The following is a 26,094-nucleotide window of genomic DNA, read 5'->3' as shown; positions in this document are numbered from 1 at the left end:
AAAATAATCTCATTACCCGTATGCTCAATATAAGGAGAATAGCAGAAACACCTAATGCTGGCCATACATGTAATGATTGCGGAGACCCTCAAATGCCAGGGCAGTACAAACACCCCACAAATGACCCCATTTTGGAAAGAAGACACCCCAAGGTATTCGCTGAGGGGCATATTGAGTCCATGAAAGATTTAAATTTTTGTCCCAAGTTAGCGGAAAGGGAGACTTTGTGAGAAATAAAAATAAATAAAAAATTTCTGCTAACTTGTGGCAAAAAAAAAAATATTTCTATGAACTCGCCATGCCCCTCATTGAATACCTTGGGGTGTCTTCTTTCCAAAATGGGGTCACATGTGGGGTATTTATACTGCCCTGGAATTTTAGGGGCCCTAAAGCATGATAAGAAGTCTGGAATCCAAATGTCTAAAAATGCCCTCCTAAAAGGCATTTGGGCCCCTTTGCACATCTAGGCTGCAAAAAAGTGTCACACATGTGGTATCTCCGTACTCAGGAGAAGTTGGGGAATGTGTTTTGGGGTGTCATTTTACATATACCCATGCTGGGTGAGATAAATATCTTGGTCAAATGCCAACTTTGTATAAAAAAATTGGAAAAGTTGTCTTTTGCCGAGATATTTCTCTCACCCAGCATGGATATATGTAAAAAGACACCCCAAAACACATTGCCCTACTTCTTCTGAGTACTGCGATACCAGATGTGTGACACTTTTTTGCAGCCTAGCTGGGTAAATGGGCCCACATTCCAAAGAGCACCTTTCGGATTTCACAGGGCATTTTTTACACATTTTGATTTCAGACTACTTCTCACTCATTAGGGCCCCTAAAATGCAAGGGCAGTATAACTACCCCACAAGTGACCCCATTTTGGAAAGAAGACACCCCAAGGTATTCCGTGAGGGGCATGGCGAGTTCCTAGATTTTTTTATTTTTAGTCACAAGTTAGCGGAAAATTATGATTTTTTATTTTTTATTTTTTCTTCCAAAGTCTCATATTCCACTAACCTGTGACAAAAAAATAAAAACTTCCATGAACTCACTATGCCCCTCACGGAATACCTTGGGGTGTCTTCTTTTAAAATGGGGTCACTTGTGGGGTAGTTATACTGCCCTGGCATTTTAGGGGCCCTAATGTGTGGGAAGTAGTTTGAAATCAAAATGTGTAAAAAATGCTCTGTGAAATCCGAAAGGTGCTCTTTGGAATGTGGGCCCCTTTGCCCACCTAGGCTGCAAAAAAGTGTCACACATGTGGTATCGCCGTACTCAGGAGTAGTTGGGCAATGTGTTTTGGGGTGTCATTTTACATATACCCATGCTGGGTGAGATAAATATCTCGGTCAAATGCCAACTTTGTATAAAAAAATTGGAAAAGTTGTCTTTTGCCGAGATATTTCTCTCACCCAGCATGGGTATATGTAAAAAGACACCCCAAAACACATTGCCCTACTTCTCCTGAGTACGACGATACCAGATGTGTGACACTTTTTTGCAGCCTAGGTGGGCAAATGGGCCCACATTCCAAAGAGCACCTTTCGGATTTCACAGGGCATTTTTTACACATTTTGATTTCAAACTACTTCCCACACATTAGGGCCCCTAAAATGCCAGGGCAGTATAACTACCCCACAAGTGACCCCATTTTGGAAAGAAGACACCCCAAGGAATTCCGTGAGGGGCATGGTGAGTTCCTAGAATTTTAAAATTTTTGTCAAAAGTTAGCGGAAAATTATGATTTTTTTTTTTCTTACAAAGTCTCATATTCCACTAACTTGTGACAAAAAATAAAAACTTCCATGTACTCACTATGCCCATCATGAAATACCTTGGGGTGTCTTCTTTCCAAAATGGGGTCACTTGTGGGGTAGTTATACTGCCCTGGCATTTTAGGGGCCCTAATGTGTGGGAAGTAGTTTGAAATCAAAATGTGTAAAAAATGCCCTGTGAAATCCGAAAGGTGCTCTTTGGAATGTGGGTCCTTTGCCCACCTAGGCTGCAAAAAAGTGTCACACATGTGGTATCGCCGTACTCAGGAGAAGTTGGGCAATGTGTTTTGGGGTGTCATTTTACATATCCCAAGCTGGGTGAGCTAAATATCTCAGTCAAATGCCAACTTTGTATAAAAAAAATTGGAAAAGTTGTCTTTTGCCGAGATATTTCTCTCACCCAGTATGGGTATATGTAAAAAGAAACCCCAAAACACATTTCCCTACTTCTCCTGAGTAAGGCAATACCAGATGTGTGACACTTTTTTGCAGCCTAGGTGGGCAAATGTGCCCACATTCCAAAGAGCACCTTTCGGATTTCACAGGGCATTTTTTACACATTTTGATTTCAAACTACTTCCCACACATTAGGGCCCCTAAAATGCCAGGGCAGTATAACTACCCCACAAGTGACCCCATTTTGGAAAGAAGACACCCCAAGGTATTCCGTGAGGGGCATGGTGAGTTCATGGAAGTTTTTATTTTTTGTCACAAGTTAGTGGAATATGAGACTTAGGAAGGAAGTCTCATATTCCACTCATAAGGAAAAAAATATATATAATAAAAATCATCATTTTCCGCTAACTTGTGACAAAAAATAAAAGTTCTATGAACTCACTATGCCCATCAGCGAATACCTTAGGGTGTCTACTTTCCGAAATGGGGTCATTTGTGGGGTTTTTCTACTGTCTGGGCATTGTAGAACCTCAGTAAACATGACAGGTGCTCAGAAAGTCAGAGCTGCTTCAAAAAGCGGAAATTCACATTTTTGTACCATAGTTTGTAAACGCTATAACTCTTACCCAAACCATATTTTTCTTACCCAAACATTTTTTTTTTAGCAAAGACATGTAGAACAATAAATTTAGAGAAAAATTTATATATAGATGTAGTTTTTTTAAAAAAAATTACAACTGAAAGTGAAAAATGTCATTTTTTTGCAAAAATTTCGATAAATTTCGATTGATAACAAAAAAAGTAAAAATGTCATCAGCAATGAAATACCACCAAATGAAAGCTCTATTAGTGAGAAGAAAAGGAGGTAAAATTCATTTGGGTGGTAAGTTGCATGACCGAGCAATAAACGGTGAAAGTAGTGTAGTGCAGAAGTGTAAAAAGTGGTCTGGTCATTAAGGGTCATTGAGGTGGTTAAAAAACCTAAAAATATAAAATTGGATTAAAAACACGGCTAACAAAATCTCCCCTCTTGAAAAAAAACAAACAATGGTAATAGGTGAAATTCAACTAAACGTGGTCGTCACAGGTGTTGAATTCCTCCGAGATCCATGCCTCATTCATTTTTAGAAATGTGAAGTAGTCCACACTGTCGTGAGCTAGATGAGTGCGCTTATTGGTCACGATCCCCCCTGCTGCACTGAATGTCCTTTTGGACAGGACACTCGATGAGGGACAAGCGAAGAGTTCAAGCATGCACACCCAGTATTCAAGGGGTTCCTCGCTTCTCAGAGCATCCACATCGGCCGTTAACCCGATGTAGTCGGAAACCTGATGGTCTAGGCGTTCCCTGAGGCTGGATCCTGAGGGCGGCTGTCGATGGGTTGACTGCAAGAATGATATCATATCCGAAGTGACCAACACATCTTCAAACCACCCTCTTCTTCCATGCACGGTAGGATTGGTACCTGCAACTGTTTCTCTGTCGGTGGAAATTCCTCTGTCAGTGCACGCAACAGCATAATGCAGCATCTCTCGCAGCAAGGCCTGAAAATGCTGCATTCTGACAGCCCTCTGTGATGCTGGTAACATGTCCGGCATTTTGTGTTTGTCTCGATGGTCTAAGTATATTGCCACACAGTATAGGTCCTTGCATTTTATGCTTTTTATACGGGGGTCCCTCTTCAAACACTAGAGCATTAAGGCCCCCATTTAAACTAAATTGGAAGTGGGGGAGTGGCCTGGCTCCTGCTCATCGCCCAGGAGAATGTCGTCCTCGGTCTCCTCCCCCCATCCAAGGACAAAACCAGGGATCACATAAAAGTTTAAAGCCTGCTCATCTTGCTCCTCCTCCTCCTCCTCGCCGCAGGCATAATCCTCCTCTGACTCCTCTTCAGACTCCTGCTGACTTGTCTCATATGGAGTAGCCCCCCCCCCCCCCCGGGAAATCATTCAGCATTGCAAATTCCTCATCTTCCTGCTCCTGCTCCTCGATGGCTTGATCAATGACACGATGCAATGCACACTCCAGAAAGAAGGCGTAAGGTAATATGTCACTGATGGTGCCCTGGCTGCGACTGACCAGTTTGGTGATCACATGCATGCGTCGCCCATGAGCAGCCACTGGCGCAGTGAGAAAAAGCCAAGCTCCCCAGAACCTTTCCTGCCACAGAATTCGTACAGGTAGTCGTTAACGTCACGTTTCTGCTGGAGCAGCTTATCAAGCATCTACAAGGTGGAGTTCCTGCACGTCGGGAAGTCACAAATAAGACGTCTGACGGGCAAGTGGTGTTGCCCCTGAACATTGGCAAGGCGAGCCATTGCCGTGTAAAATCTTCTAAAATGGCCAGAGATTTTCCTGGCCTGCCGCAAGACGTCCTAGACCCCGGGGTATTCGGCAATGAATTGCTGCACAACTAAGTTCAGGATGTGTGCCACGGCACGTGTCATTTTGCCCTGTTTCAGCTCCCTCGGCAGATAGGCACTCTTGTTGCACACCACTTTACCAACTGTTAAATTGAGCAGGGTTAGACACTGATCGGCCTGTGACCGCAGAGCTAAAAGCAGTGCAGGACCGGTGTGGCTCTTGGCTTTCAGGCACAACAGCCGCAGCATGGCATGGCAACGTTTTACCTGGCACGTTGAAAATGTTCTGGGGAGATGGGGTGGGGTACAGCGGAAGAGGCGGTAGCAGTGGAAAAGGAGGAATCAGTCCGGGAGGAGACGGAGGATGGAGTAGGACTAGGAGAAGAAGAGGCAGGGCTGCATGCAATCCATGGCGGTAACACCAAATCCATACGGGTGCCACGGGTTGCATGCTTGACAGCCGTCAGAAGGTTCACCTAGTGGGCAGTAAAAGTTATGTACCTTCCCTGCCCGTGTTTGCTAGACCACTGTGTTCAGATGTATCTTGGCACCGACACTGTGTGCCAGAGTTACATTCACTTGCCACTGAACATGGCCATATAGCTCTGGGATGCCCCTCTGGTAGAAATATTTCCTTCCGGGGACCTTCCATTGTGGTGTGAAAATGGCCACAAATTTTCTAAAGGCCTCAATGTCCACCAGTTTATATGGCAGTAGTTGGTGGGCTAGCAGTTCTATCAAGACGGCGGTCAGCCGTTAGACAAGAGGGTTATCCGGCATCATCAATTTGTTCATTCGAACATTTGGCCATGGAAGCCTGCCTTGTGCCAGATGAACACGATGACGGCACGGTGGAAGGTGGAGTGGAGGACAAATGGGAGGGGAGAGTAGAAGGAGAAGAGGCAGGACATGGAGCACCGGGAGTGGCTATGTGGGTTCTGACGGTGTTGCTCCCATTTGGCTCAGTGAGTGTTGGGCTTACCGCGACTTATGCGTTGACAGCACAGGCAGCAGATGGCAACACTATTGTCAGCAGCGGACATGTTAAAAAAAAACCCACACTGCAAAGCCATGTTCCGGCATCCTGACAGCGCCAGATGTGACCGTGAGTGGTGGATGATCCGCTCCAGATACATTTGCTGTCTGCTTTTTGCCTCCTGTGCACTGCGAGTTTTGTCTGCTTCTTCTACTTCTATCCCCTATCTGCTTAGATGTCTACTCCTCTGAACTCCCCTCCTCTTCAAATCTTGTGGGCACCCACGTGACATCCATCGACACGTCATCATTGTCACCTTCACGACCACTGACATTAGAGATCTCGGAGTAGGCAGCAATAGCGGGGACATCCATCATTAGGCTAATCTGGGTACAGTCGTCAGACCGCTGGGTGGCGGCCGTTGCTACCTCCTTTTCCTGATCTGATGGCAAGAATGGCTGCACGTCCTTAAGGTCTGGTAATGGATGGGGCTATGGTGGTGTTGTCTTTGGGGGTGCACGCAGCAGAGAGTGAGGAAGGTGCATATACAGAGGATGAGGAGGGTGCAGAAGCGGAAGCAGAGTGAGCCACTTAACCAACTTTGGTGCATCCTTTGACGTAATCGCACGCACCTTCGCCAACTTCCCACTTAAGGTCTGGCCTGGTGCACCTGCCTGAATCCTACCACCCTGCGGAATGGCCTACCACTTCCTCTGCCTGTCATTTTCAAAATGACCCTGTGACAAAGTCCCTATAGAAGAGCAGTATTTGTGGAAGCAGGTATATAGAACCTCTTAATGATTATTTGATGGAAACAGGTATATCAAACCCCTTAATCAGATTTTTTGAGGGGCAACTGTTATATTACACCAGTTGCAGTTCCAAAAGCATTTGTCCCTCTTTATAGCTGCGGTATCGCAGCAGAACCGCAAACAATTGATACACAATACAAATGCACTATATAGAAAGTATATTATAGGTATATTACACACCTTCCTCCATCAGTATTTTGGGGGGGCAACTGGTATATCACACCAGTTGCAATTAGTTGTTCCAATAGCGTTTGTCCGTCTGTATAGCTGAGGTATCGCTGCAAAACTGCACACAACTGCTGCAAAATACAAATGCACAATATAGAGAGTATATTATCGGTATATGACACCCTTGCCTTAATCAAATTTTTTTTTAGGGGCAACTGGTATATCACGCCAGTTGCAATTAGTTGTTCCAATAACGTTTGTCCCTCTGTATAGCTGTGATATCGCAGCAGAACCACACACAACTGCTGCACAATACAAATGTACTATATAGAGAGTATATTATAGGTATATTACACCCCTGCCTCAATCACTTTTGTTTGGAGCAGTTGGAATATCACACCAGTTACAATTACTTGTACCAATAATGTTTGTCCCTCTGTATAGCTGCGGTATCGCAGCAGAACCGCACACAACTGTTGCACAATACAAATGCACTATACAGAAATTATATTATAGGTATATTACACCCCTGCCTCAATTCGTATATTGGGGGGGGGCAACTGGTATATCACACTAGTTGCAATTAGTTGTTCCAATAGCGTTTGTCCCTCTGTATAGGTGCGGTATTGAAGCAGAACCGCACACAACTGCTGCACAATACAAATGCACTATATAGAAAGTATATTATAGGTATATTACACCCCTGCCTCTGTCAGTTTTTTTTGTGGGGGAAACTGGTATATCACACCAGTTGTAATTACTTGTTCAAATAGTGTTTTTCCCTCTTTATAGTTTCGGTATCTTAGCAGAACCGCACACAACTGCTGCACAATACAAATGCACTAAATAGAAATTATATTATAGGTATATCACACCCCTGCCTCAATCATTTTTTTTTTGGAGGGCAACTGGTATATCTATAATATACTCTCTATATAGTACATTTGTATTGTGCAGCAGTTGTGTGTGGTTCTGCTGCGATATCGGTATATGACACCCCTGCCTTAATCAGTTTATTTGGGGGCAACTGGTATATCACACCAGTTGCAATTAGTTGTTCCAATAGCGTTTGTCCCTCTGTATAGCTATGGTATCGCAGCAGAACCGCACACAACTGTTGCACAATACAAATGCACTATACAGAAATGATATTATAGGTATATTACACCCCTGCCTCAATCTGTTTATTGGGGGGGGCAACTGGTATATCACACTAGTTGCAATTAGTTGTTCCAATAGCGTTTGTCCCGCTGTATAGCTGCGGTATAGCAGCAGAACCGCACACAACTGCTGTAAAATTTAAATGCACTATATAGAAAGTATATTATAGGTATATCACACCCTTGACTCAATCAATATTTTTTTATGGGCAACTAGTATGTCACACCAATTGCAATTAGTTGTTCCAATAGCGTTTGTCCCTCTGTATAGGTGCGGTATTGAAGCAGAACCGCACACAACTGCTGCACAATACAAATGCACTATATAGAAAGTATATTATAGGTATATTACACCCCTGCCTCTGTCAGTTTTTTTTGTGGGGGAAACTGGTATATCACACCAGTTGTAATTACTTGTTCAAATAGTGTTTTTCCCTCTTTATAGTTTCGGTATCTTAGCAGAACCGCACACAACTGCTGCACAATACAAATGCACTAAATAGAAATTATATTATAGGTATATCACACCCCTGCCTCAATCATTTTTTTTTTGGAGGGCAACTGGTATATCACACCAGTTGCAATTACTTGTTCCAATAGCGTTTGTCCCTCTGTATAGCTGAGGTATCGCTGCAAAACTGCACACAACTGTTGCAAAATACAAATGGACAATTTAGAAAGTATATTATAGGTATATCACACCCCTGCCTCAATCAGTTTATTTGGGGGGCAACTGGTATATCACACCAGTTGCAGTTAGTTGTTCCAATAGCGTTTGTCACTCTGTATAGCTACGGTATCCCAGCAGAACCGCACACAACTGCTGCACAATACAAATGCACTATATAGAAAGTATATTATAGGTATATCACACCCCTGCCTCAATCAGTTTTTTTTAGGGGCAACTATTATATCACACCAGTTGCAATTAGTTGTTCCAATAGCGTTTGTCCCGCTGTTTAGCTGCGGTAAAGCAGCAGAACCGCACACAACTGCTGCACAATACAAATGCACTGTATAGAAAGTATATTATTGATATATCACACCCCTGCCTCAATCAGTTTTTTTAGGGGCAACTGGTATATCACACCAGTTGCAATTAGTTTTCCAATAGCATATGTCCCTCTGTATAGCTGCGATATTGCAGCAGAACCGCACACAACTGATACACAATATAAATGCACTATATTATAGGAATATTACACCCCTGCCTCAATCAGTTTTTTGGGGGGGCAACTGGTATATCACACCAGTTACAATTACTTGTTCCAATAGCGTTTGTCCATTTGCATAGCTGCGGTATCGCTGCAGAATTGCACACAACTGTTGCACAATACAAATGCACTATATAGAAAGTATATCAGCAGTCTCACCACTCGACTGAGACTGCCCTCACCAAAGTCACCAATGACCTACTGACAGCCAAAACCAAGAAACAATACTCTGTCCTCCTTCTCCTTGACCTGTCCTCTGCCTTCGACACTGTTGACCACTCCCTTCTGTTGCAAACTCTCTCATCCCTTGGCATCACTGACCTGGTCCTCTCCTGGATCACATCATACCTCACAGACCGGACGTTTAGCGTCTCCCACTCCTGCACCAACTCCTCGTCTCATTCCCTCTCTGTTGGTGTCCCGCAAGGCTCTGTCCTAGGACCCCTGCTCTTCTCTATCTACACTTTTGTCCTGGGACAGCTCATAGAGTCCCATGGCTTTCAGTATCACTCCTATGCTGACGACACACAAATCTTCCTCTGTGGTTCAGACATCACCACCTTACTATCAAGAATCCCACAATGTCTATCTTCTACACTCACCTAAAGAATTATTAGGAACACCTGTTCTATTTCTCATTAATGCAATTATCTAGTCAACCAATCACATGGCAGTTGCTTCAATGCATTTTAGGGGTGTGGTCCTGATCAAGACAATCTCCTGAACTCCAAACTGAATGTCAGAATGGGAAAGAAAGGTGATTTAAGCATTTTTGAGCGTTGCATGGTTGTTGGTGCCAGACGGGCCGGTCTGAGTATTTCACAATCTGCGCAGTTACTGGAATTTTCACGCACAACCATTTCTAGGGTTTACAAAGAATGGTGTGAAAAGGGAAAAACATCCAGTATGCGGCAGTCCAGTGGGAGAAAATGCCTTGTTGATGCTAGAGGTCAGAGGAGAATGGGCCGACTGATTCAAGCTCATAGAAGAGCAACGTTGACTAAAATAACCACTCGTTACAACCGAGGTATGCAGCAAAGCATTTGTGAAGCCGCAACACGCACAACCTTGAGGCGGATGGGCTACAACAGCAGAAAACCCCACCGGGTACCACTCATCTCCACTACAAAAAGGAAAAAGAGGCTACAATTTGCACGAGCTCACCAAAATTGGACTGTTGAAGACTGGAAAAATGTTGCCTGGTCTGATGAGTCTCGATTTCTGTTGAGACATTCAAATGGTAGAGTCCGAATTTGGCGTAAACAGAATGAGAACATGTATCCATCATGCCTTGTTACCACTCTGCAGGCTGGTGGTGGTGGTGTAATGGTGTGGGGGATGTTTTCTGGGCACACTTTAGGCCCCTTAGTGCCAATTGGGCATCGATTAAGTGTCACGGGCTACCTGAGCATTGTTTCTGACCATGTCCATCCCTTCATGACCACCATGTACCCATCCTCTGATGGCTACTTCCAGCAGGATAATGCATCATGTCACAAAGCTCTAATCATTTGAAATTGGTTTCTTGAACATGACAATGAGTTCACTGTACTAAAATGGCCCCCACAGTCACCAGATCTCAACCCAATAGAGCATCTTTGGGATGTGGTGGAACAGGAGCTTCATGCCCTGGATGTGCATCCCTCAAATCTCCATCAACTGCAAGATGCTATCCTATCAATATGGGCCAACATTTCTAAAGAATGCTATCAGCACCTTGTTGAATCAATGCCACGTAGAATTAAGGCAGTTCTGAAGGCAAAAGGGGGTCCAACACCATATTAGTATGGTGTTCCTAAAAATTCTTTAGGTGAGTGTATATCATCCTTCTTCACCTTTCGCTTTCTAAAACTTAACATGGATAAAACAGAATTCATCATCTTTCCCCCATCTTGCTCAACCCCCCCAACAGACCTATCTATCACGATCAATGGCTGCACACTCTCCCTGGTCAACCAAGTCCGCTGCCTTGGAGTGACCTTGGATTCTGCCCTCTCCTTCAGACCGCACATCCAAGCCCTTTCCACCACCTGCCGCCTCCAACTCAAAAACATCTCCCGCATCCATGCTTTCCTTAACTTTGAATCTGTGAAAATGCTTGTACATGTCCTCATCATCTCCCGCCTAGACTACTGCAACACTCTCCTCTGTGGCCTTCCATCTAGCACTCTCGCACCCCTCAAATCTATCCTCAACTCTGCTGCCCGACTAATTCACCTCTCGCCCTATTACTCCTCTGCCTCTCCCCTCTGCTAATCCCTTCACTGGCTCCCCATTGCCCAGCGAATTCACTTCAAAGTACTAACAAATACATACAAGGCCGTCCATAACCTGTCCCCTCCCTACAACTCTGAGCTACTTTCCCGATACTCCCCCACACACACTCTCCGATCCTCACAAGACCTCCTTCTCTCCTCTTATCGCCTCTTCCCACAATCGACTCCAAGATTTCTCCCGTGCATCCCCCATACTCTGGAACTCGCTACCCCAACATATCATACTCTCACCTACAGTGGAATCCTTCAAAAGAAACCTGAAAACCCACCTCTTCAGACAAGCCTAAAACCAGTGACCCTGCTGCCTCTATACCGCCATGACCAACTTCACGCGCACCTACTGTGTCCTTCTCCCATACCATGTAGATTGCAAGCCCTCACGGGCAGGGCTCTCTCTCCTTCTGTACCAGTTTGTAACTCGTCTTGTTTATGATTAGTGCAATTGTCTGTATTATGTATGTATACCTCTTCTTATATGTACAGCGCTATGGAATCAATGGCGCTTTAATAATAAATAATAATAATATATCACACCCCTGCCTCAATAAGTTTTTTTTGGGGGCAACTGGTGTATCGCACCAGTTGCAATTAGTTGTTCCAATAGCGTTTGTCCCTTTGTATAGCTGCGCTATCGCAGCAGAACCGCACACAACTGCTGCACAATACAAATGCACAATATAGAAAGTATATTATAGGTATATTACACCCCTGCCTCAATCACTTTTTTTTTTGAGCAGCTGGTATATCACACCAGTTGCATTTACTTGTTCCAATAGTGTCTGTCCCTCTGTATAGTTGCGGTATCTCAGCAGAACCGCACACAACTGCTGCACAATACAAATGCACTATATAGAAATTAGATTATAGGTGTATTACACCCCTGCCTCAATCAGTTTTTTTTTTGGAGGGGCAACTAGTATATTACACCAGTTGCAATTAGTTGTTCCAATAGCGTTTGTCCCTCTGTATAGCTGCTGTATCGCTGCAAAACTACACACTCCTGTTGCACAATACAAATGCACTATATAAAAATTATATCATAGGTATGTTACACCCCTGATGGATAGTGTCTTAAGTGGATCTCATAAACTCTGCCTGTTTTTCCATATTGCACGCGTCCGGTAGTGTTTTGTTTGTCCAAAAATTATGCCTTGTGGGGGGTCAAAACACCTGCCCATATGACACATGTTAATTGTGAGAAGAGAAACTGGCTCATTCTGAATGAGCCTAGAAAAATTCTCCCTTTTAATTGGAAGCAGCAACAGTGCAGTGTGGATATGGAAAGGGTAGGGTAATAATAGGCACGTGGCCACAGTAGCAGAGCCAGCAGAAGCAGCATCACATAAACCATACAAGGCAGTAGACTGGATGTCTATGGGTAGTAGTAGTAATAGTAGTGGTGGTGGAAGTGGTAGTAATGCAAATGCTTATCTTTCATAGTGGTGACAGTAGGGAATTTGCAGGGAGGAGCAGCAACTGAAAAATTATATCATAGGTATGTTACACCCCTGATGGATAGTGTCTTAAGTGGATCTCATAAACTCTGCCTGTTTTTCCATATTGCACGCGTCCGGTAGTGTTTTGTTTGTCCAAAAATTATGCCTTGTGGGGGGTCAGAACACCTGCCCATATGACACATGTTAATTGTGAGAAGAGAAACTGGCTCATTCTGAATGAGCCTAGAAAAATTCTCCCTTTTAATTGGAAGCAGCAACAGTGCAGTGTATAGTACATGTTGGCAGGCAGGCAGCAGCAGCATGATAGAGGCAGCATCCATACAGAGCATTACAGTAGGCCAGCAGCAGCAGTGGCATGATGGTGGCAGTGGCATTATGGCAGCAGAAGCTGTACGGAACATGATGGTAGGCAGGCAGCAGAAGTGGTATAAAGGCGGCAAAAGCATGACGGAGTCAACAGCAGCCGTGTGCAACTGTTGGTAGGCAGGCAGCAGCAGTGACATAATGGCAGCAGTGGGATGATTGTAGGCAGCAACAGCCATATAGCATGTTGGTAGGCAGGCAGGAGTATGACGGTGGCAGTGGCATGACAGAAGCATCAGCAGCAGCCGTATGGAACATGTTGGCAGGGATCAGCAGTGGCATGATTGCAAAAGTAGCATGATGGAGGCAGCAGAAGCATCCATATGAAACATGCTGCTAGACAGGCAACATGATGGTGGGCAGGATGCAAGCAGGCAGACAGGAAAGCCAGAAGTATTCATCGGCCTCAGTCGGAGGTGTGTGAAAATCCTTACACGTCCAGGCTTGGTTTATTTGGACAAAAATGACAAATTTTTATTGCGAATATCGGCACTTCGAGAATTCGCAAAGATCTAGAATATAGTGCTATATATTCATAACTGCGAATATTCTAGATTTCTTTTTCATCAGTAACCTCCCTTTCCCAATAGGAAAGTTCCCTACCCCTTTACTATATGAGAAACTCCCCAGCAGTCATTTTCTGCAGTTTTCTTTGCAGTTCTGAGAGAGAGAGCAGTGACATTGCTGTGCTCTGTGCTTTTTATCTGGATCCTATTCCTTATCCAAATACATTAGATAGTTAGTTATCTCATATATACAGTCAGGTCCATAAATATTGGGACATCAACACAATTTTAACATTTTTGGCACTGTACACCACCACAATGGATTTGAAATGAAACGAAGATGTGCTTTAACTGCAGACTGTCAGCTTTAATTTGAGGGTATTTACATCCAAATCAGGTGAACGGTGTAGGAATTACAACAGTTTGCATATGTGCCTCCCACTTGTTAAGGAACCAAAAGTAATGGGACAATTGGCTTCTCAGCTGTTCCATGGCCAGGTGTGTGTTATTCCCTCATTATTCCAATTACAATGAGCAGATAAAAGGTCCAGAGTTAATTTCAAGTCTGCTATTTGCATTTGGAATCTGTTGCTGTCAACTCTCAAGATGAGTTACAAAGAGCTGTCACTATCAGTGAAGCAAGCCTTCATTAGGCTGAAAAAACAAAACAAACGCATCAGAGATATAGCAAAAACATTAGGCGTGGCCAAAACAACTGTTTGGAACATTCTTAAAAAGAAGGAACGCACCGGTGAGCTCAGCAACACCAAAAGACCCGGAAGACCACAGAAAACAACTGTGGTGGATGACCAAAGAATTATTTCCCTGGTGAAGAAAACACCCTTCACAACAGTTGGCTAGGTCAAGAACACTCTCCAGGAGGTAGGTGTATGTGTGTCAAAGTCAACAATCAAGAGAAGACTTCACCAGAGTGAATACAGAGGGTTCACCACAAGATGTAAACCATTGGTCAGCCTCAAAAACAGGAAGGCCAGATAACAGTTTGCCAAACGACATCTAAAAAAGCCTTCACAGTTCTGGAACAACATCCTATGGACAGATGAGACCAAGATCAACTTGTACCAGAGTGATGGGAAGAGAAGAGTATAGAGAAGGAAAGGAACTGCTCATGATCCTAAGCATACCACCTCATCAGTGAAGCATGGTGGTGGTAGTGTCATGGCGTGGGCATGTATGGCTGCCAATGGACCTGGTTCTCTTGTATTTATTGATGATGTGAGTGCTGACAAAAGCAGCAGGATGAATTCTGAAGTGTTTCAGGCAATATTATCTGCTCATATTCAGCCAAATGCTTCAGAACTCATTGGACGGTGCTTCACAGTGCAGATAGACAATGACCCAAAGCATACTGCAAAAGCAACCAAAGAGTTTTTTAAGAGAAAGAAGTGGAATGTTATGCAATGGCCAAGTCAATCTCCTGACCTGAATCCGATTGAGCATGCATTTCACTTGCTGAAGACAAAACTGAAGGGAAAATGCCCCAAGAACAAGCAGAAACTGAAGACAGTTGCAGTAGAGGTCTGGCAGAGCATAACCAGGGATGAAACCCAGCGTCTGGTGATGTCTATGCGTTCCAGACTTCAGGCTGTGATTGACTGCAAAGGATTTGCAACCAAGTATTAAAAAGTGAAAGTTTGATTTATGATTATTATTCTGTCCCATTACTTTTGGTTCCTTAACAAGTGGGAGGCACATATGCAAACTGTTGTAATTCCTACACCGTTCACCTGATTTGGATGTAAATACCCTCAAATAAAAGCTGACAGTCTGCAGTTAAAGCACATCTTGTTTGTTTCATTTTATATCCATTGTGGTTGTGTATAGAGCCAAAAATGTTAGAATTGTGTCAATGTCCCAATATTTATGGACCTGACTGTATGATACAGATAGTTAGTGGGAGATAGTCAATGTAGGTTAGATCATGATATAGTGTAGCTGATAGGTTCCAGTACAGGGTGTTAGGTAGTGTGATAGGTTCTGCTGTCCATACATACATGCTATAGACATAGTGCTGTGATGTCACAACAATAAACTATGCACATCATAAGTGCCGATTTGTGCAATTGCAAAAATAATGATGAGATCACGAATTCTAGAATTCGCAAATTTATTGCGAATATTATGTGAAAAATTTGTGTAATATCGTAAAAACTAATATTGCCTATACTGCTCATCACTAGTTTTGGACACTTGTTCTTTTTGGGAGTCACCATGCCCCGGAAAACCCTCTACAAGATGACACTGGAGTATGGGCAAGAAAGAAGAAACATAGCATACTGTGCCAGTTCCAGCCACTGTTCCAGTCTGCCTGAGACAGGTCAGAGTTTAGGTAGGCCTGAACCTGGGCATTGAGGCGGGAGGTCTCGACTTGCTGATTGGCCTCAGCCTGGCGCAACACATTTAAAAAAAAAAACAGCTCCATCATGTTGAGGAGACTGAACTGGCTGTTACTGCAGCATAAGACTGCATGAAGTCATGGTAGTAAGAAAGTGAGTATACAGGTCACCTTTCTGGCCAGCATGCCCGAGAAACCAGTTATTTCCAACTCCGCCCACCACTAGGACAATTGGGTAGCATTAGTCAAAATCCCATAGCAGCATCTCCTCCTCATCCTCCTCCATTGGAGTTTCTCCTTGTGGATCCCCAAGAGTTACAGGGAGGACAGCAAGATGTGTTATCTGTTCTTCTTCCACAGTCACCCCTTGCTGCATGAGCATCAGCATCTGTTCTAAGATAAATATGAGGAGCACGAGGGTCATTTTTAGCATGAACGGCATGAGCTACTACTGCCTGACATAAAGACAAGACATGCTCCCTGCTGAGGTGGTCTGGTGCATGACACAATCATTCACGGCTTTACCTGCTCTTACAGACACTCTAACATGAGCAATCTTGAATTCCAGCAAGTTAGAATGTTGTGGATTAAGTGATGTAGCTGCATACTGTTCTGTCACTGGAAGTCCAAGAGAGGGTTCCTCTGCACATGAAAATGACTGAAAAGTGGAACAGTCTCTTGAACATTGCCAGCACCTTGTGCAAGCCACCACACTTTTTAAAAAAAGTGCTGCACAACTAGGTTTATTATGTGCGCCATGCAGGGAGCATGTGTTAATTCCCCCAGGTTCAGGACTGCCAGGAAGTTGTGGCCATGGGCGTAGGAAGCGGGGGATCCCCCCCAGGAAATAATGCGGGGGTGACAGGTATGGTCAAATCCCCCCAAGCGGCAGCGGGGCAATGAGTACGGCGGAGGCAGGGCAGGCACTGAGATGAGCGCTTCCATTGTGGAAGCGAAGCGCTCATCTCCATGGTGATCTGTTTCTGTTTGTATCGCCGTCCTCAGGACAGCGATACAAACAGAAGGCTGTGCGGAGGAGCAGGGCAGGGAGGTGTGTCCCTTTCCTGTTCCTCCGATAGGCTGCCGGCACTACTAGGCCGGCAGCCTATCAGAGGCCTGCGTAGGCGGCGCGCTGGAGTCGGGACACAGTGACAGGCCGGAAGAGGCCTGCATTGCATCGCTCCAAAGAGGTAAGTATAAGTGTTAATTTTTTTTTTTTTATATATACAATACTTTGTTTTACTGGCACTTGATTGGGCGGGGGGCTATTACTGGCACTTGATTGGGGGGGCTATTACTGGCACTTGATTGGGGGGGCTATTACTGGCACTTGATTGGGGGGCTATTACTGGCACTTGATTGGGGGGCTATTACTGGCACTTGATTGGGGGGGCTATTACTGGCACTTGATTGGGGGGGCTATTACTGGCACTTGATTGGGGGGGCTATTACTGGTACATGATTGCGGGGCTATTACTGGCACTTGATTGGGGGGCTATTACTGGCACTTTATTGGGGGGGGCTGTTGTTACTGGCACATGATTGGGGGGGCTGTTATTACTGGCACATGATTGGGGGGCTGTTATTACTGGCACATGATTGGGGGGGCTGTTATTACTGGCACATGATTGGGGGGCTGTTATTACTGGCACATGATTGGGGGGGCTGTTATTACTGGCACATGATTGGGGGGCTGTTATTACTGGCACATGAATGGGGGGCTGTTATTACTGGCACATGATTGGGGGGGCTGTTATTACTGGCACATGATTGGGGGGGCTGTTATTACTGGCACATGATTGGGGGGGCTGTTATTACTGGCTGATGAGAGGCACTGGGGGGCTTATGAGAGGCACTGGGGGGCTGATGAGAGGCACTGAGGCTCTTATCTGAGGTCTGATTGGGGGTCATTCATATTGGGGTCTGAGCTGAGGTGTGATCTGAGGTCTTATTAACATTGGGGATCTTATTGGGGCTGTTAGCTGAGGTCTGATTAACATTGGGGGTCTGATTGGTGGTCTGACCTGAGGTGTAATGAAACATATTTTTTTCTTATTGTGCCCACTTCCAGCCCGGAGCCCAGCTGCCCAGAGCACTGATCCGGAGTAGCTCGGAGAAAAAGGCCTCACAGTCTCCCACACTCCTTCTGCCCGGCCAAGCCAGCCAGCACCCCTGAGTCTTCAGAACTGTAAGTGTGTGGGAAGGGTTCACACACACACACACACTTAAAATTTAACGATATAAACAACTCACAGTTTACTGAATAAGAATATACCCGGCAAGCAAAAATGCTGTCCCCCCCAGATTTTTGGGGGTTCCTACACCCATGCTCTCACCCAGGCCGATCAGCTCCAACACAGTGTGGCAATCTTTATGTAACAAAACAGCAGGCACTCACCATCTGTATTCCATATATAAATATATATATATATATATATATATATATATATATATATAAAAATAAAAGTTAAAAGTTGTGCTTATAAATAACATTTATTCTCAATAAAAACCATCATAAAAAACCATCATAAAAACAACATAAAAAGTTAGAGAATTTGCACCAGGCCTATAGATGCTGTGACCTTGGTTGATTTGGTAAGGCTTCGTTCACATCACCGTTCTGGCTTTCCATTCTCCTGCTTCGTCTAGGAGCAGGAGAACGGAAAGGACGGAAAAGGCACATAACTGACGCCAAACTGAGTCAAACGGAGCCTAAGGACCCCATAGACTATAATGGGTTCCGTTATGTTTCCGCTCAGAAGATGATTTTTAAGCGGAGACAAAAGTTGTTCATGCAGGACTTTTGTCTCCGCTTAAAAATTATCTTCTGAGCGTAAACATAACGAACCCCATTATAATCTATGGGGTGCTAAGGGCTCCGTTTGACTCAGTTTGGCGTCAGTTATGTGCCTTTTCCGTCCTTTACGTTCTCCTGCTCCTAAACGGAGAAGGAGAACGGAAAGGCTGAACGGTGATGTGAACGTAGCCTAACAATGATTTACGGGTTAGTAAACAATAACACATGCAATTGTTGATGAAGTAGTTAATAAAGTTACATCAATATCGGTCAATATACAATGTAAGGTTCAACTTGTGTTAGTGTGTACTTCTGTCAATAACAATCAATATACAGTTTTGCTGACAATGGTTTAGATCGCTAAGTGTGTTCTGTGTGTTCTATGTTCTGCCCACAGATTTATAAACCGTTGAAATAGTGTCTATTCCAACACTTAAATAGCGAGTTCACATCCAGTTCTGTAGTGATTGACACTTAAAAGGATTTCCAGTAGGTATATTCCTCTGGGTATAATCCTCTATGGACCCGTTGGTGTCACATAAGTTCATATAGTGTTGTTATTAGTTATTCTACTGTAGAAACATAGAATGTGTCGGCAGATAAGAACCATTTGGCCCATCTAGTCTGACCAATTCTGTTAATAGTTACTATGTTAGTTATTGTGTTTCTCTGTCTCTACTCACAAGAGACTGGGTTTCACTTAATACAGGGGCGCCCTACCTGTAGTACAGCTACTCACCCGACCCCGAAAGTTGTCTTATGTTGTGCGATGTGTTCCGCGCTTGGATCACGTGACTCGGCTCTGAACACGTGACCTGTGTAGGAAAGGTCGTATTCCGAATTAATTGAGTAGTATGGGGAGGCAGAAAGCATCCCTTTCTCTTTGTTGAGACAGCCTTGTCCCTCTTTAAACGACACTTCCTGTGTCAGTAAGATGGTCGTGCAGGTTATGGTGGGTAGTTCGGGTTCGAGTTCGTGTCCACGCCAGACGCGTTTCAAGGTGTCCTCATCTCTTCATCAATGGCTTTCAATGAAACCCAAACTACCCTCCTTTTTATAGATTTCTTAAGGACTCTGGATTTGTGGAAAATGGTAAAATCTGGTTGGGGTTTTTCCAATAACACATACTTTTCTCCCCATAATACCAATGTGAATAGAGTGGAACATATAAAGCATATAAAGCATATACACAGTCGTGGCCAAAAGTTTTGAGAATGACACAAATATTAGTTTTCACAAAGTTTGCTGCTAAACTGCTTTTAGATCTTTGTTTCAGTTGTTTCTGTGATGTAGTGAAATATAATTACACGCACTTCATACGTTTCAAAGGCTTTTATCGACAATTACATGACATTTATGCAAAGAGTCAGTATTTGCAGTGTTGGCCCTTCTTTTTCAGGACCTCTGCAATTCGACTGGGCATGCTCTCAATCAACTTCTGGGCCAATTCCTGACTGATAGCAACCCATTCTTTCATAATCACTTCTTGGAGTTTGTCAGAATTAGTGGGTTTTTGTTTGTCCACCCGCCTCTTGAGGATTGACCAAAAGTTCTCAATGGGATTAAGATCTGGGGAGTTTCCAGGCCATGGACTCAAAATGTCAACGTTTTGGTCCCCGAGCCACTTAGTTATCACTTTTGCCTTATGGCACGGTGCTCCATAGTGCTGGAAAATGCATTGTTCTTCACCAAACTGTTGTTGGATTGTTGGAAGAAGTTGCTGTTGGAGGGTGTTTTGGTACCATTCTTTATTCATGTCTGTGTTTTTGGGCAAAATTGTGAGTGAGCCCACTCCCTTGGATGAGAAGCAACCCCACACATGAATGGTCTCAGGATGCTTTAATGTTGGCATGACACAGGACTGATGGTAGCGCTCACCTTTTCTTCTTGTCACGTACCGGCAGGACAGGTACTGGATCCTCTGGACCAGAGAGGCGATGGCGCGGGTTGTACTAGAGGACCGGTTCTAAGCAGTTACTGGTCTTCACCAGAGCCTGCCGCAAAGCGGGATGGATTTGCTGCGGCGGTAACTACCAGGTCGTGTCCCCTAGTAACAACTTGACCTCTCTGGCTGGTGATATGGCGTGGTACACAGGGAGAAGGCAAGAGCGAAGTCGGACGTATCAGCGGTCAGGGCAGGCGGCAAAGGTTCAAAGGCGAGTGGACGGTAGCAACAGGTACGGCAACAGGTAAGGCAAACAAACATAGAAAGGAACGCTTTCTCTGAGGCACAAGGCACAAAGATCCGGCAGAAAGCTGTGGGAGGAGAAGGTATAAATGGGCAGTGCACAGGTGCAGCCTAATTAAGTCAGCACTGCCTCTCACAACCTTAACCCTTAATAACCCCTTTGGACCAGGCACCAATCACCGATGCACTGGTCCTTTGAATCTAAGAGTCCCAGCGCGCGCGCCCCCTAGAGAGCGAGGACGCACACGCCGAGACGCTGGAGTGCTGCCTGGGGGCATACGCTGTGAGCGCTCCGAGGCCAGCAGGGGACCCGGAGCGCTCAGCGTAACAGTACCCCCCCCCTTTGGTCTCCCTCCCTTTTTGGTACCGAAGAATTTGCGGATGAGACTGCGGTCCACGATGTTCTCCTCCGGCTCCCATGACCTCTCCTCAGGACCGCAGCCCTCCCAGTCGACCAAAAAAAATCTTTTCCCCCGGGAGATCTTGGTCGCCAAGATCTCCTTGACAGAGAATATATCGGAGGTACCGGCGACAGGGGTGGGAGAAACAAGCTTGGGAGAAAAACGGTTAAAGACAGCAGGTTTAAGAAGGGAGACATGGAAGGAGTTATGGATTCGGAGGGAGGGAGGAAGATGGAGCTGATAAGAAACTTGATTGATACGACTCTTGATTTTATAGGGTCCCAAGAAATGAGGGCCCAACTTGTAACTTGGGACCCTAAATCGGATGTACCTAGAGGAGAGCCACACCTTGTCACCCGGGTGAAATTCCGGTGGAGATCTGCGTCTCTTGTCAGCTTGAACCTTCATACGGGCGGAAGCTCTGAGGAGAGCAGCATGGGTTTCTCGCCAGATGGAGGAAAAATCCTGTACAAGACTGTCAACGGCAGGTACAGAAGAAGGAGTGGGAGACTGCGGCAGAGGTGGAAGAGGATGACGGCCGAAAACTACAAAGAAAGGAGACTTGTTAGAGGCAGAGGATTGTTTGTAGTTGTAGGAGAACTCCGCCCAGGGAAGTAGATCAGCCCAGTCATCATGGCGTGAGGATACAAAGTGACGCAGATAGTCACCCAAAATCTGGTTCACCAGTTCTACTTGGCCGTTAGACTGAGGATGGTACGAAGAAGAAAAGTCCAATTTGATCCCGAGCTGAGCACATAGAGCCCTCCAGAATTTGGAGACGAATTGTACCCCACGATCCGAGACAATATGTTTGGGAAGGCCATGGAGACGGAAGATGTGTTGGAAAAATTGTTTGGCCAACATGGGTGCAGAGGGTAGACCGGCCAGGGGTACAAAGTGAGCCATCTTGGAGAAGCGATCCACCACGACCCAAATAACGGACTTGCCATGGGAGGAGGGAAGATCTGTAATAAAGTCCATGGCGATGTGAGACCAGGGAACTTCAGGAACAGGTAGAGGCAAGAGGAGACCCGCTGGTTTCTGGCGAGGCGATTTATCCCGGGCGCAAATCATACAGGCCTGGACGAAGTCCGAGACATCTTTCTCCAGAGAAGGCCACCAGTACCTTTGGGGGACTAGTTGGAGAGACTTTAGCACCCCTGGATGACCGGCAAAAGGGGAGGCGTGGCCCCACTTGAGGATTCGCAGCCGCTGACGTGGAGGTACGTAGGATTTGCCAGGAGGAAGAAGGCGCAGGTCCACGGGAGCGACTGTAATAAGGCGTTCTGGAGGGATAATATATCGAGGTGTTAACTCGTCGCCCACCACATCAGAGGAGCGAGACAGAGCATCTGCCCTAATGTTCTTACAAGCCGGACGGAAATGGATCTCAAAGTTAAAGCGGGCGAAGAACAGAGACCAACGAGCCTGACGGGGATTTAATCTCAGAGCAGACTGGAGATAAGCCAGGTTCTTGTGGTCCATGAAGATGTACACAGGATGTGTGGCCCCCTTGAGTAAATGTCTCCATTCCTCCAGTGCCAATTTAATAGCCAGCAGTTCCCTGTCCCCAATGGAGTAATTTCTCTCTGCGGAAGAGAATGTTTTTGAAAATAATCCACAAGTTGAAGTTTTGCCCCGGGAAGACTTCTGGGTGAGGACAGCTCCGGCTCCCACCGAGGAGGCATCCACTTCAAGAGAGAAGGGCTTGGTGGAATCTGGTCTAGAGAGAACGGGTGCAGAGGCAAAGGCGGATTTCAGGGACTGGAAGGCTTCCTCGGCTTGAGAAGGCCAGGATTTGGGGTTAGCTCCTTTTCTAGTGAGAGCAACGATAGGAGCTACCAGAGTGGAATAGTGAGGGATGAATTGCCTGTAGTAATTCGCAAAGCCCAGAAATCTTTGTATGGCTCGGAGGCCAGAGGGACGTGGCCAATCCAGAACTGCCGAGAGTTTGGCTGGGTCCATTTGAAGTCCTTGGGCTGAGATAATGTTTCCCAGGAAAGGCAGGGAGGTCCGTTCAAAAAGACATTTTTCAAGTTTAGCGTACAGGCGATTTCTCCTAAGACGAGTAAGAACTTGTTGCACATGGACCCGGTGTTGATCCAAATTGGAGGAAAAGATGAGGATATCATCCAGGTATACGACCACGCAGGTGTAAAGTAAGTCCCTGAAAATGTCATTGACGAATTCCTGGAAGACAGCAGGTGCGTTGCAGAGGCCGAAGGGCATCACCAAATACTCAAAATGGCCGTCCCTTGTGTTAAAGGCGGTCTTCCATTCGTCTCCCTCACGGATACGGATCAGATTATAGGCCCCTCGAAGGTCCAATTTAGTAAAGATCTTAGCCCCTCGGAGTCGATCAAATAGCTCAGAGATTAGAGGCAGAGGGTAACGGTTCTTGATGGTAATTTTATTAAGACCTCTGTAGTCAATGCAGGGGCGGAGGGAGCCGTCTTTTTTTGTCACGAAGAAAAAACCGGCCCCAGCAGGAGAAGAAGATTTTCTTATGAATCCTCTCTGTAGGTTCTCACGTATATAGTCGGACATGGCAAGAGTCTCAGGAGGAGAGAGAGGATAAATTCTGCCCCGAGGTGGAGTAGAACCGGGTATCAGGTCGATCGGGCAATCATAGGATCGGTGAGGAGGAAGAACCTCAGCTTGTTTCTTGCAGAAGACATCCGTGAAGGAATGGTATGGCTTGGGCAGCCCAGAAGGCGGAGAAACTTGCGGGTTCTGTTTGACCAGAGCAGGCTTGAGACAGTGGTCCGAACAGGAGGAGCCCCAACGCAGGATCTCACCGGTGGACCAATTCAGGACAGGACTATGACGTTGAAGCCACGGCAGACCCAGGAGGAGTTCGGAGGAACAGAAGGGAAAGACAAAGAACTCTAAAGTCTCGGTATGAAATATTCCGATGTCCATCTGCAGAGGCTGGGTACGGAACTGCACGGTGGCAGAGAGTCTCTCACCGTTAACAGTAGAGATGAAAAACGGCTTGGGTAGATGGATTACTGGAATACGGTACTTGTCAACCAAGGAGGCGTGAATGAAGTTGCCAGCTGAACCGGAATCCAAGAAGGTGGCTGCAGAGAAAGAGGACTTGGAAGAGATGATCAGCTGCACGGGTATGATGAGACGTGGAGAGGAAGAATCCACACCTAGCAACGCCTCTCCCACGCTTACTAGGTGCGAGCGTTTCCCGAACGCGGTGGATGGAGAGGACAATCTCTAAGGAAGTGCTCGGTACTGGCACAGTACAGACACAGGTTCTCGTTTCTGCGGCGGCTTCGTTCTTGCGGAGTCAAGCGTGACCGATCCACCTGCATGGCTTCCGCGGCGGAAAACCCAGTAGCGGGTTGAGGTGGATGCGGAAAAACGGAAGCCAGACGAGGAAAGCGTCTAGGACGAGCTTTTTCCTTTTCAAGGAGGAGTTCCTCTTGTCTTTCGGCGAAACGTTTGTCTATCCTAGTGGCCAGCAAGATGAGGTCACTAAGAGTGGAAGGAAGCTCACGTGCAGCCAGAACGTCCTTTACTTTACTGTTAAGTCCTTTCTTGAAGGTGGCGCAAAGGGCTTCATTGTTCCAGTTCAGCTCAGAGGCCAGGGTGCGGAACTGAATGGCATAGTCACCCACGGAAGAACCTCCTTGGGTCAAATTTAGCAAGGCAGTCTCTGCGGAGGTAACCCGGGCAGGCTCTTCAAAAACATTCCGGAACTCTAGGCAGAAGCTCTGGACGGAAGTGGTGGTAGGATCTGCGCGGTCCCATAGTGGTGTAGCCCAGGCCAGGGCCTTCCCGGACAGTAAACTGAGAATAAAGGCTACCTTGGCTCGCTCAGAAGGAAACTGGTCGGACAGGAGCTCGAGGTGGAGAGAGCACTGCGACAAGAACCCACGGCACTGCTTAGGATCTCCGTCATATTTGTCTGGATTCTGGAACCGCTGGTAACTGCAGGCGGAGGTGATGCAGCAGGAGCAGATGGAGGAGCTGGCTGACGCAGAGAAGGCAGGAGCTGCTGCAACATAGCGGTCAACTTGGCCAGCTGTTGACCCTGCTGGGCCACAATGGTGGTGAGGTCCTCCAGGCTTGGCAGGGGAACATCACCGGTAACCATGGCCGGATCTTACTGTCACGTACCGGCAGGACAGGTAGTGGATCCTCTGGACCAGAGAGGCAATGGCGCGGGTTGTACTAGAGGACCGGTTCTAAGCAGTTACTGGTCTTCACCAGAGCCCGCCGCAAAGCGGGATGGATTTGCTGCGGCGGTAACTACCAGGTCGTGTCCCCTAGTAACAACTCGACCTCTCTGGCTGGTGATATGGCGTGGTACACAGGGAGAAGGCAAGAGCGAAGTCGGACGTAGCAGCGGTCAGGGCAGGCGGCAAAGGTTCAAAGGCGAGTGGACGGTAGCAACAGGTACGGCAACAGGTAAGGCAAACAAACATAGAAAGGAACGCTTTCTCTGAGGCACAAGGCACAAAGATCCGGCAGAAAGCTGTGGGAGGAGAAGGTATAAATGGGCAGTGCACAGGTGCAGCCTAATTAAGTCAGCACTGCCTCTCACAACCTTAACCCTTAATAACCCCTTTGGACCAGGCACCAATCACCGGTGCACTGGTCCTTTGAATCTAAGAGTCCCGGCGCGCGCGCCCCCTAGAGAGCGAGGGCGCACACGCCGAGACGCTGGAGTGCTGCCTGGGGGCATACGCTGTGAGCGCTCCGAGGCCAGCAGGGGACCCGGAGCGCTCAGCGTAACACTTCTCCGGACAAGCCTTTTTCCAGATGCCCCAAACAATCGGAAAGAGGCTTCATCGGAGAATATGACTTTGCCCCAGTCCTCAGCAGTCCATTCACCATACTTTCTGCAGAAGATCAATCTGTCCCTG

This window comes from Bufo bufo, chromosome 3 (genome assembly GCF_905171765.1).
Source record: "Bufo bufo chromosome 3, aBufBuf1.1, whole genome shotgun sequence".
Taxonomy (NCBI): domain Eukaryota; kingdom Metazoa; phylum Chordata; class Amphibia; order Anura; family Bufonidae; genus Bufo; species Bufo bufo.
This window is presented reverse-complemented; position numbering follows the sequence as displayed.